The sequence below is a fragment of the Lolium perenne genome, chromosome 4 (genome assembly GCF_019359855.2).
Source record: "Lolium perenne isolate Kyuss_39 chromosome 4, Kyuss_2.0, whole genome shotgun sequence".
NCBI classification, from domain to species: Eukaryota; Viridiplantae; Streptophyta; class Magnoliopsida; order Poales; family Poaceae; genus Lolium; species Lolium perenne.
Window position 1 is genome coordinate 397772117 of NC_067247.2, and position 12234 is coordinate 397784350.

The window sequence follows — 12234 nt, forward strand, 5'->3', positions numbered from 1 at the left end:
TGTGGACTAGAGAGTCCTTGTATCTTACGCTTCCGCTATGAACTTGTATTTGTTCGTTGATCATTAGATCAACTATTTGTGTAATATGGATCATGTGATTCCAAGTTGTAAGACTTTATGGTTTGTAATGAATGATGACTGTGATACTTAACTATTATGCCTCGCAACAACAATTTCCTGGGATTGCGATGTATGACATAATAGGCATCCGGACTTTAAAAATCCGGGTGTTGACAAACCACCTCATACTATTTAATAGTGCTACATATGATTTAAATCTCTAAGTAATTCATATAAGAAGGTTTGGCCAGGGGTCCAAACACCACATGAATTCAGGTGAGACAAATTTTAAATGAAGTGTAAGACTTCATATGAATTACTTAATAGTTTTGGACAATATCCACTAGTTAAACTAGTCATATTATCCATTAATTAAACTAGGGCATGATCATACAAGGTGACCACACCATTTTCTTGCAGAAACAAAAAGTGTAAGTCAAATGTGAGCTATTAGAGTTGGAATTAACTTAATATCTATTTTGGTTGATTTTTAATAATTATTTGAATATGAAAAAGTCACTGCCTTCTTCTTTTTATCACATTAATTCTACAATGAACCTGGTCATGGGACCAGTGGCATTTGGTAGATAATTTCCTTAGCTTTCCAACCATATAAAGTTCATTAAATTTGGTTGAGCCAAACTGAATCTAATGAAATTCAAAATTTGGGCAGTATTGGAAAAGTTTGGAAAAGTTTAAATCAAATTTGAATTAAATAGGCCGGCGGGAAAACTAACTGGGCCGAAATGGTTTAAAATGGCCCAAGCCAGCCCACCACGCGTCTGTGCCCGCGTGGGCTGCCTGACCAGGGGGTCCCGCATGTCAGCGGCTCCTTAAACCTGAAACGGTATGGAGCATCGCGGTGCATTGGATTAGAACTAGATCGAACGGCTCACGCGTGTCGTCGTCGACGGTGAGAGGGAAGCTCGCCGGCGGCGCAGGTAGGGGGTCGGAGGGCTTACGGTGCTCCAGCTAGGGTTGGCAAGGTGCTTGACGAGGTTGTAGACGACGGCGAGGCTCCTGGTAGCAGTGGCGTCGTCAGGGGCGGCCTCCTTCTCCGGCGATTGCTGCAGGGCTTCCGCGGCAGTGATGCGTCGATTGGGCGGCGGCAGTGGCTAATCGAGCATGGTGAGGTGCTTAGGAGGTCGAGGAAGGAGAGGGAAGTGTTGTGGTGTGCTCTGATCGACGAAGGGATGCCTCCTTTTATAGACGTGCGTGGGTGCTGAGGTGCTGCGGCAATGGCGACAAGGGCGCGGCGTTTCTGGTGAGCTAGCGAGCTAGGCGTTTGCGCCGTGGTGTTCACGACGTCACTGCGGTCCTTGGAGCGTCAACGGCGCGGTAAGTGTTGGCGTACGGTGGTCGGGCGGGCGCGTGTACTGTCGCGGCCATGGCGGGCGCGTTCGTCCTCTCCGGCGTCCGTGGTCGCCACGGCATGACGTCGGCGTGTCCGGCGAGCTCCGCGTGGCGAGGAGAGTACCGTGGTGCGCGGATACGGTCGGGGTACGGCTAGATTTGGCGGGCGCCGCGTGGCCGGGTCGCGCGCGTCCATGCGCCAGTGACGTCGCCCATGCCGCTCGCGGCGTACCTGGGCGCGCGTCGTCCGGGTCCTGTCGTCGTCCTCGCGATCAACGGTGTGCACGGACGATCTCAGCAGGTCGTGGGCGACGCGTTGGACATGGTGGCCGTGCAGATGATGGAGGGAAAAAGGGGGAGGCGTGTCGAGGGGCGACGTGGCCGGCATGGCCATGTCCACGCCATGGCTGGCCTCTCCTGGGGTTTCCTTGGCATGGGCTCGGTGTAGGTGTGTCCCATGGTCATGGCTAGGGTGTGTGAGGGTCAAGTGGTGGCCTGGTTTGATCACATTTTGAAAATGGAGATTGTTGAATCAGTTTCAAAGTCTCATCTTTGCTTGAGCCTAACTCTTGATCCAAAAAGAATTTGGGAAGATGATCTTTACAAAAGTTGTTCACCTTGTTGTGTACTTGGATGACATGCCAAGAGTTGGAATTGTTTAGTTTAGAAATTTTGAAATAGAGAGGCTCAAAGTGGTGACCAGACTATAAAAGTCAGAAATGACCATGATCTCATGTGATCATAGATTTTGATTTTTGATTTGGTTCCAAAGTGTTTCTTTGATTCTCCAAAGTGGTAATAACTATCAAATAGCATATAACAAGTAGTGGTGAAGATCAAATGGGTTTGGGGTCAAAGTGTGCAAAAAATGGCATAGGTCATATGTTAGGGTTTTAGGATTTTCCTCTTATTTGATTTCTTTCTCTTTTTGATGGATTTGATTTATGATGATCACTTGATTACTCTAGGGTTTTGGAGTTCATCACATACACAAAGTAACAATCATCATGGCATATTACTCAAAATGCACAAGTCCTATTCAGGGTACTATATGCAAAGTAAAAGTTTTTGTTGGTTCTGACTTTTGGATACTTGGAATTGTTCTTCTTCCTTTTTTTAAAATTTGGGATGTTACACGCTCCGCCCGAAGAAGGAGATGGCGGTGAAGAAGGAGTCGATCCTTCCGTCGGTCCTCTCATCCCAACCGCCGCCGGAGAAGAAGTCGTGGGAGGTGGAGCTGGAGATGCATCTGGCTGCCCGCGCCGCTGACGATTCATAGGATGCACCGGGGCAGCATCTGCTGGATCTTGAGATCGTAGTTGTTTCATTTGGAACGTAAATTAGCTTTTCGGTCTTCAAGGGTATGAACATCGAATCCCCTAGTGAAAGAACATTTCATGATCTCTGAGGTTTTGTGTGTTTGTGTTATCACCAGATTTTGGCCAAATCAGGAGGTGGGCCGTAAGGGAGATGGGCTTGGAAGATTACACGTGGAAGATCTCTGAAGCGGCCTTGCACGAAGAGTTTGGGCTAGATTGCCCGTGTATCTTTAATTATAGTAGATTACATCTTAGACTAAAAGTTAGAGTTTGTATCATGCACGGTGGGGATTGTTCCCACGTTAGAAAGTCCCCTGGACTATAAATATGTATCTAGGGTTTATGGAATAAACAACAACCAACGTTCAACCAATCAATCAATCTCGGCGCATCGCCAACTCCTTCGTCTCGAGGGTTTCTACCGGTAAGCATCATGCTGCCTAGATCGCATCTTGCGATCTAGGCAGCAGAAGCTTTATGTTGTTCAAACGTTGCTCGTACTAAAGCCTTTTTGATGGCGAGCAACGTAGTTATCTTAGATATGTTAGGGTTAGCATTGTTCTTCGTATCATATGCTATCGTAGTGCGACCCTTGCATATCTAGCCGCCCTCACACCTATCTTAGGTGTGGGGGCGGCACCCCGCTTGACCTTAATTTAGTAGATCCGATCCGTTACGGTTGCTCCTTGTTCTACAAGGATTAGTTTAATATCTGCAATAGTTAGGCCTTACAAAGGGTTGGAGGATCCAGCGGCACGTAGGGTGTCGTTCGCTAGTCCTAGACAGGATGTTCCGGGGATCAACCTCGTGTTGGTTTTTAGGCCCTATCTAGGATCGGCTTACGATCACCGTGCGTGGCCGCGAGGCCCAATCGTGAGTAGGATGATCCGATTATGCGGTGAAAACCCCAGATCGTCGTAGATCGTTTTAGCTTTATCTTGATCAAGCAGGACCACCATATATTCGTGCACCTCGTACGAATCATGGGTGGATCGGCTCCTTGAGCCGATTCACAGGATAACCTGAGAGCCGATCGAGGCTCGTATTTAATGTTTACGTGTATGCCATGCAGGAAACTAAGCGAGGCATCTCCATCACCTTCCTGACCAGGTATAGGTCAGGTGGCACGCCCTTGCATCAGCATCGGACGTGTGTACCAGAGGCTTTGCGGGCCGTCGCTCGGAGGGACCAGGGCCAGCCGCAGCCCTAAGTTGTTCCCGGCTCTACGGTGTTGCCCGTCGCTGCCCGCCGGTGGGTTTTGACCGCAACAGTTTGTTAACAACACCGGTGACAATTTAACTATGTGCTAAGTGGGTTACAGATAGAGAAAAGATACCACGGGTAAATCTCGACCCACTCAAAAAGGAAGAAAAGAAGAAGAAGAAGCTGAAGGCTGTCCCTGGCCGGCACTGCCGGCGATACTGGGTCGGCACTGCCGGTGGGTGCAACCCGGCACTGCCGGTGGTTTTAGGCCGACACTGCTGGTGGCTGCACCCCGACACTGCCGGCGATTCTGGCCCGGCACTGCCGGCCTGCCTGTCGACCTGATGATTCAGAAACTCAAGGTCGGCACTGCCGGCGTCTCAAGGTCGGCACTGCCGGCGATTCTCCTCCAACAGGCAGAAAAGTTGGTGGGGTATAAATACCCCCCTTCCCCTACCTTGGAAAGGTGCTCAAACCCTAAGGCCTTCATCCACCATTGCTGAGTCACCAAGAACACCAAAATAGCCGGATCTCCTCCCTCAACCACCCAAATCCCTTGTGCTTTGGAGAATCAAAGGAGAAGACCCCGATCTACATCCTCACCAAAGCGTTTTTCATTTCCCCCTCATATGCTTGAGGGCCCCCTTGCTAGTGTTCCTCTTTGGATCCCTAGTTGTTGTTGTTGATGTATTCTTGTTGATTCGTTGTGTTGTTACAGATTTGGGAGCCTCCAATTTGGTTGTGGATGTGTGCCCCAAGAACCTTGTAAAGGTCCGGTTTCCGCCTCGAGGAAATCCCTTAGTGGAAGTGGGCTAGGCCTTCGTGGCGTTGCTCATAGGAGATCTGAGTGAAGCCTTTGTGGCTATTGGTTTGGCTTTCATAGCAACCACACTCCTCCAAACATAGACGTACCTTCTTGCAAAATAAGGGAACTACGGGAATCATCTCTGTGTCACCGCGTGCTCCACTCTCGGTTACATGTATCCTATTCTATCTCCTATATATTTCATAGCTATATCTTGCTTAGTTGTTAACCTTGTCATATAGGTAAATTCACTTAGTTGCATATCTAGAGAATTTACCTTTGTGTCAAGCCTAAATTGAAAAAGAACTAAAAATTGGTTAGCACCTATTCACCCCCCCTCTAGGTGCGGCATACGATCCTTTCAATTGGTATCAGAGCCTCGGCTCTTATTTCGGGCTTAACCTCCTAAGAGTATGCCGGACGACAAGCCTGCGGATGGGGCCGCTAAGATGGTCTACATGGATGATCTCAAGTCGTTGGAAACATCCTTGAGGTCCTCCATGGAAGCATGAGAAAAATAATTTCCGAGCTTTTGACTCCGGTCCCTCCCATGGCTCCCGCCATAGAGGACAAGGACAGGGGTGCGTTAAGAGAGGGAGATGCTTCGGCATCACCCTCCTCTACCAATCCCTTGAATGGTGATAACTTAAACACTATAAAACCCCTCGTTACTTCTCCTAGGGGAACTAGTGGAGGTGTTAGCTACAATAACGTGGCTCCGCCTTTTCTATCTCCCGATATCCTGGTTCCTCATCCTCATATAAACATTCGGGGCAACCCACCTAAGTTTAATGTTAAAGATTTCAATACATGACAATTTGAGTTTCGTTCTCATGTTCGCAGTGCCTCCAATGAACTTTGAAGAATCATCTTGGAAGGCTTCAAGCCCTACAACCCCGATGATGACGCGTCAAGCACACGCCCGTTGGGAACCCCAAGAGGATGGTGTGATGCGTACAACATCAAGTTTTCCCTCAGTAAGAAACCAAGGTTATCGAACCAGTAGGAGTCAAGGAGCACGTGAAGGTTGTTGGTGACGGAGTGTAGTGCGGCGCAACACCAGGGATTCCGGCGCCAACGTGGAACCTACACAACACAATCCAAATACTTTGCCCCAACTTAACAGTGAGGTTGTCAATCTCACCGGCTTGCTGTAAACAAAGGATTAAATGTATAGTGTGGAAAATGATGTTTGTATGCGAAGAACAGTAAAGAACAATGTTTGCAGTAGATTGTATTCAGATGTAAAAGAATTGGACCGGGGTCCACAGTTCACTAGTGGTGTCTCTCCAATAAGAAATAGCATGTTGGGTGAACAAATTACAGTTGGGCAATTGACAAATAAAGAGGGCATAACAATGCACATACATATCATGATGATTAAAGTGAGATTCAATCGGGCATTACGACAAAGTACATAGACCGATCCAGCATGCATCTATGCCTAAAAAGTCCACCTTCGGGTTAGCATCCGCACCCCTTCCAGTATTAAGTTGCAAACAACAGACAATTGCATTAAGTATGGTGCGTAATGTAATCAACACAAATATCCTTAGACAAAGCATCGATGTTTTATCCCTAGTGGCAACAGCACATCCACAACCTTAGAACTTTTTGTCACTGTCCCAGATTTAATGGAGGCATGAACCCACTATCGAGCATAAATACTCCCTCTTGGAGTTACAAGTATCAACTTGGCCAGAGCCTCTACTAGCAACGGAGAGCATGCAAGATCATAAACAACACATATATGATAGATTGATAATCAACTTGACATAGTATTCCATATTCATCGGATCCCAACAAACACAACATGTAGCATTACAAATAGATGATCTTGATCATGATAGGAAGCTCACAAGATCTAACATGATAGCACAATGAGGAGAAGACAACCATCTAGCTACTGCTATGGACCCATAGTCCAGGGGTGAACTACTCACACATCGATCCGGAGGCGATCATGGCGATGAAGAGTCCTCCGGGAGATGATTCCCCTCTCCGGCAGGGTGCTAGAGGCGATCTCCTGAATCCCCCGAGATGGGATTCGCGGTGGCTGCATCTCTGGAAGGTTTTCCGTATCGTGGCTCTCGGTACAGGGGTTTTCGCGACGAAGGCTTTAAGTAGGCGGAAGGGTAGGGTTGGAGGCGACGCGAGGGACCCACACCATAGGCCAGCGCGGGCCCCATGCTGGCCGCGCCGCCCTATGGTTACGGGCCCTCGTGGCCCCACTTCGTATGCTCTTCGGTCTTCTGGAAGCTTTGTGGAAAAATAAGACCCTGGGCGTTGATTTCGTCCAATTCCGAGAATATTTCCTTTGTAGGATTTCTGAAACCAAAAACAGCAGAAAACAACAACTGGCTCTTCGGCATCTCGTCAATAGGTTAGTGCCGGAAAATGCATAATAATGACATAAAGTGTGTATAAAACATGTGAGTATCATCATAAAAGTAGCATGGAACATAAGAAATTATAGATACGTTTGAGATGTATCACCCGACAAGTTGACTAGAAAAGAAACGGTTGATAATCAACTCAATGACATTGCCTTGCACATGATTCAAACTAGTGTGGGGACAAAGGAATTGTCTCGTGTTCGGAATTTTACCACCGCCAAGGAAATTTGGGATGGTTTGGCCGCTAGTTGCATTGGAAGTGATAGCATGAGAAGGAACAAGTACAATTCCCTTCGGAATCAAGCCGAAGGATTCATGAGGTTACCGGATGAAGATCATGAAGTCATGTATGGAAGACTTATCACCGTTGCCGATGCTTTCCGGAATGTGGGTGCCACCCACATCAATGACTCTTGGATCAAAGATAAGTACATCGATTGGATGATTCCATTTGAACCCATTGATGTCAAGACTCTTGTTGGGCGAGAATGCTTTTCCTCTCTCACTTCTCAACAAGCCGTGCACGAGATGCAAGCCCTCAAGGTGCTCGAGCAAAACTCTCATGATTCTCGCAATCGTGCCATTGGAATGTCAAGAGGGAACAATCTTGCCTTGACGGTCAATTCCGTAGAAGAAGTGAACCCTCAAGAACCATATAGGACATCTTCGAGTATGGCCTATCCGGAAGACTTGGAACTCCACTACAATGATCACATGGCCTTCCATGCAAAATCTTTTTGGGTTGATCCATCCAAGGCCAAGGAAGACAACATCAAGAGAAACAACTCAAGTGGGTCCACTAACGTGGGTCCAAGATCAAGATCATGCTACAATTGTGGTGACACGCGCCATTTCATCGCTCAATGCCCCTATGAGCATAGGGAAACTAATGGTGGAAGGCTCATTCCCAAGGACAAGAGAAAAGATTCAAAGGGCAAAGATTCAAAGGCCCCCAACAAGAAATTCTACAATAAGAGCAAGAAGGGCAAGAGGCCCTCAAGGATTGTGTTAGTGACTAAGGAAGAATATTCTTCCGATGAAGTTCAAAGTTCTAGTGATGATGAAGAAGAAATCTCAAACGAAGTGGCCGCCATTGTCACTACCAACATTCCCTCTTCATCTCTCTTTGAATCCCCAAATGAGAATCCTCATATCAAGAATGCACATTGCTTCATGACAAGGTCCACCTTGGACACATCTATTGTGCTATCAACTCAAGAAGAATATACCTCCGGAGATGATGATGTTGATGATGAAGAAGATGCAACCTCAAATGGATTGGTTGCTCTAGCCTCCCTCTCCACTAACTCTTCATCACCAAGTGAATCCCCCAATGAAGTCATTCATGTGGAGGAAGAAAGTTGCCTCATGGCTAAATCTTCCGAGGTATCATCTCCTAACCCCTCTATGCCTAACATATCAAATGATCTAGGGGTTGATCTTGGTAGTCTAAAAGTGAAACAAGAAATGCTAGATTTTGATGAGTTCATTCTTAACTTACAAGGTGACACTAGAAAGCATGTTTCCAATCTCATGATTCGTCTAGCACAACTAAATGATACTCTTGAGAAAAAATGTCTGAAAGTTCAGAGATGGTAAACCTAGAGGGGGGGTGAATAGGTTTCTACAGATTTTAATTCTTTGTTTGCAATATTAGGCTTTGCGGAATATAAAGGTGAGCCTAATGCAAACTAGGTGAAACAACCTATATGAGGATACAACTAACTCGAGCACGAAGGCTCTCACAGGCAGTTAAATCACAAGTAAGGAGTTCGGTTAGAGATAACTGATAGCACGCGGAGACGAGGATGTATTCCCGTGTTCCCTTCCTTTGCAAGAAGGTACGTCACGTTTGGAGGGGTGGAGGTCCCACGAAGGATTCCCCACGCCACGAAGGCTCACCCTATTCTCCGGATCGTATCCCACGAAGAAATAGCACACTCACTTGTGGTAAACTTTGAGGTAGCCTCCAAACCTTCACAATCTTGTCAGGAGCAAATCCACAGCCCGGATGCTTCCGGACCACTCTTGCCCACCTAGGGTTTCCAAGGAACCCTAGAGAGCAAGCTTCTTGATGAATACAAGGGGGAATGAGATTTGGCTTGGTAGAACAGTAGATCGGGTCCTCCTCTATCGTTTCCCCGGAGGGATTTGAGTTTGGGTGGAGGAGGAGGGAGATCTGAGGCTTTTGGTGTTTCTAGCAATGGAGTATGAGAGAGAGAGCTCAAGAACAGTTTGTAGTGTAGTGCCTAAGCTTTCATATGTAGGAGAAGGGCTATTTATAGTGTCACTTGAAATATGGCCGTTGCTCACTTGACACATCAGCTTTCTCCCGAGAATCCCGGTCAACCGGACCACAGACCGGAGTGTCCGGTGCAGGGGCCGGTCGGACTGGACCAGGGACCGGACCCGCCGGTCCAAACCGGGCGGCAGGCCGGACCACGACCGGACCCTCGAAATGTCGCGCAGTACTCCATCCGGTTGCAGTCAGCGCAGAGCCTGGTCGGCGTCGGGGCGCCCGGTCCAGAGCCCGGTCAGACCGGGCCAGGGACCGGACCCGCCGGTCCAAACCGGGCGGCACACCGGACCCCGACCGGGGGGCACTTCGTGTCTTCCAGTAGGTCGCCCTGTTGGCATCAGCACAGGAGCCGGTCGGCACCGGAGCGCCCGGCCGTGCGCCCGGTCAACCGGGCGGCAGGCCGGAGCCAGCTGGCGCACGGTCCGGTCCAACCGGGTCTCTGACCGGATTCCTGCTGAAGACCCCTTTTTGATTGTTGTCGAAGTGGGGGGGTCTCATTTAGCTTTCTTGTTCCTTTGATACACCATTTATGCCTGTTTGGCTAATACCTGGGATTATCCTTACAAACATGTATTAGGCCAAATACTCTAGCACGGTGTCATTGTTACCAAAATAATGGATAAGGGTAAAATACCCTTACAATCTCCCCCTTTTTGGTATACGATGACAAACCGAGCTAGAGTTACATATAGATATTATGATAAGCTCTAACCCTTGATTCCATATAAGATATTGCGACAGCTCCCCCATTGTTATCACCAGATTTTGGCCAAATCAGGAGGTGGGCCGTAAGGGAGATGGGCTTGGAAGATTACACGTGGAAGATCTCTGAAGTGGCCTTGCACGAAGAGTTTGGGCTAGATTGCCCGTGTATCTTTAATTATAGTAGATTGCATCTTAGATTAGAAGATAGAGTTTTACCCGTGCACGGTTAGGTGCACGCCTGAATTAGAAAGTCCCCTGGACTATAAATATGTATCTAGGGTTTATGGAATAAACAACAACACACGTTCAACCAAACAAATCAATCTCGGTGCATCGCCAACTCCTTCGTCTCGAGGGTTTCTACCGGTAAGCGACATGCTGCCTAGATCGCATCTTGCGATCTAGGCAGCACAAGCTCCACGTTGTTCATGCGTTGCTCGTACTGAAGCCTTGTTGATGGCGAGCGACGTAGTTATCATAGATGTGTTAGGGTTAGCATAGTTCTTCGCGTAACATGCTATCGTAGTGCAACCCTTGCATGTCTAGCCGCCCTCACACCTATCTTAGGTGTGGGGGCGGCACCCCGCTTGATCATTATTTAGTAGATCTGATCCGTTACGATTGCTCCTTGTTCTACAAGGATTAGTTTAATATCTGCAATAGTTAGGCCTTACAAAGGGGGGGAGGATCCAGCGGCACGTAGGGTGTCGTTCGCTAGTCCTAAACAGGATGTTCCGGGGATCAACTTCGTGTTGGTTTTTAGGCCTTGTTTAGGATCGGCTTACGATCACCGTGCGTGGCCGCGAGGCCCAACCTGGAGTAGGATGATCCGATTATGCGGTGAAAACCCTAAATCGTCGTAGATCTAATTAGCTTTATCTTGATCAAGCAGGACCACCATATATTCGTGCACCCCGTACGAATCATGGGTGGATCGGCTCCTTGAGCCGATTCACAGGATAACCTGAGAGCCGATCGAGGCTCGTATTTAATGTTTACGTGTATGCCATGCAGGAAACTAAGCGAGGCATCTCCATCACCTTCCTGACCAGGTATAGGTCAGGTGGCACGCCCTTGCACTCAGCATCGGACGTGTGACCAGAAGGCTTTGCGGGCCGTCGCTCGGAGGGACCTCAGCCAGCCGCAGCTCTAGGTTGTTCCCGGCTCTACCGTGTTGATCGTCGCTGCCCGCCGGTGGGTTTTGATAGTCAACACATTCTGGCACGCCCGGTGGGACAAGCTTCTACATCAACCACATCGCCATCTACAGCTGAGATGGCGGACGGCACGCCAGTCACATACGAGGATCTGACCGACGAGCTCAAGAAGAAATATGACGAGATCAAAGTCATCCTCGAAGCCGACCTCATCGGCTCTTTCCACGGAACCCGTTCACATGGCATCAGGTGGAAGGGGTTCTCACCGCAAGGTGCACTCGATGGGATAGACCTCTCTGCCCCGTCGGAGGAACGCACCAGGTCCCTGCGGCAGGAGATCAACTACTTGGTGGCTCACTCGCTACACCGCCACTCTGAGAACCTGGTCAACACGTTGGAGCGTGTCGCTCTTCGCGTAATCCAGGAGATCATGAGGCACCAGTACTCGCCGTCAGGACCAGCTCTCGGGACGCATCAAGGAGAGGTGCCACTCCAGTCCCGTCCACCGCTGCCATATGCGTTGGCAGCACCAGAAGTGCCGGCTTCACCGGCATTCGTCGTCTACAAGATCGGTGGTGACCCTAGTGACTACCAGTTCTTGCCTGAGGCGCCGAAGGAGATCCCTCACGGGTACACGTGCACGTATGTGCCAGATTGTGGTAACTGGGCACTCACAAGCCAGGCCACAGCATCAGGGACTTCTGGGAAAACAGGAGGGACGTCAACAACAGAGCTTCAGAAGCAGACGTGGCTGACTAAATATGCCACCCCGACGAACCTCTAGAGCTCAGCTCCTGCAGTTGGCTCAGAGCTAGAAAAGCAAACATGGCTGGCTAAGTACGCCACCCCGGCGAATCTTCAGAGTTCAACTCCTGCAGCCAGCATAGCGGATCAGATCAGCAACATACTGAGAGACCAGTTCGGCATGGTCCCGAAA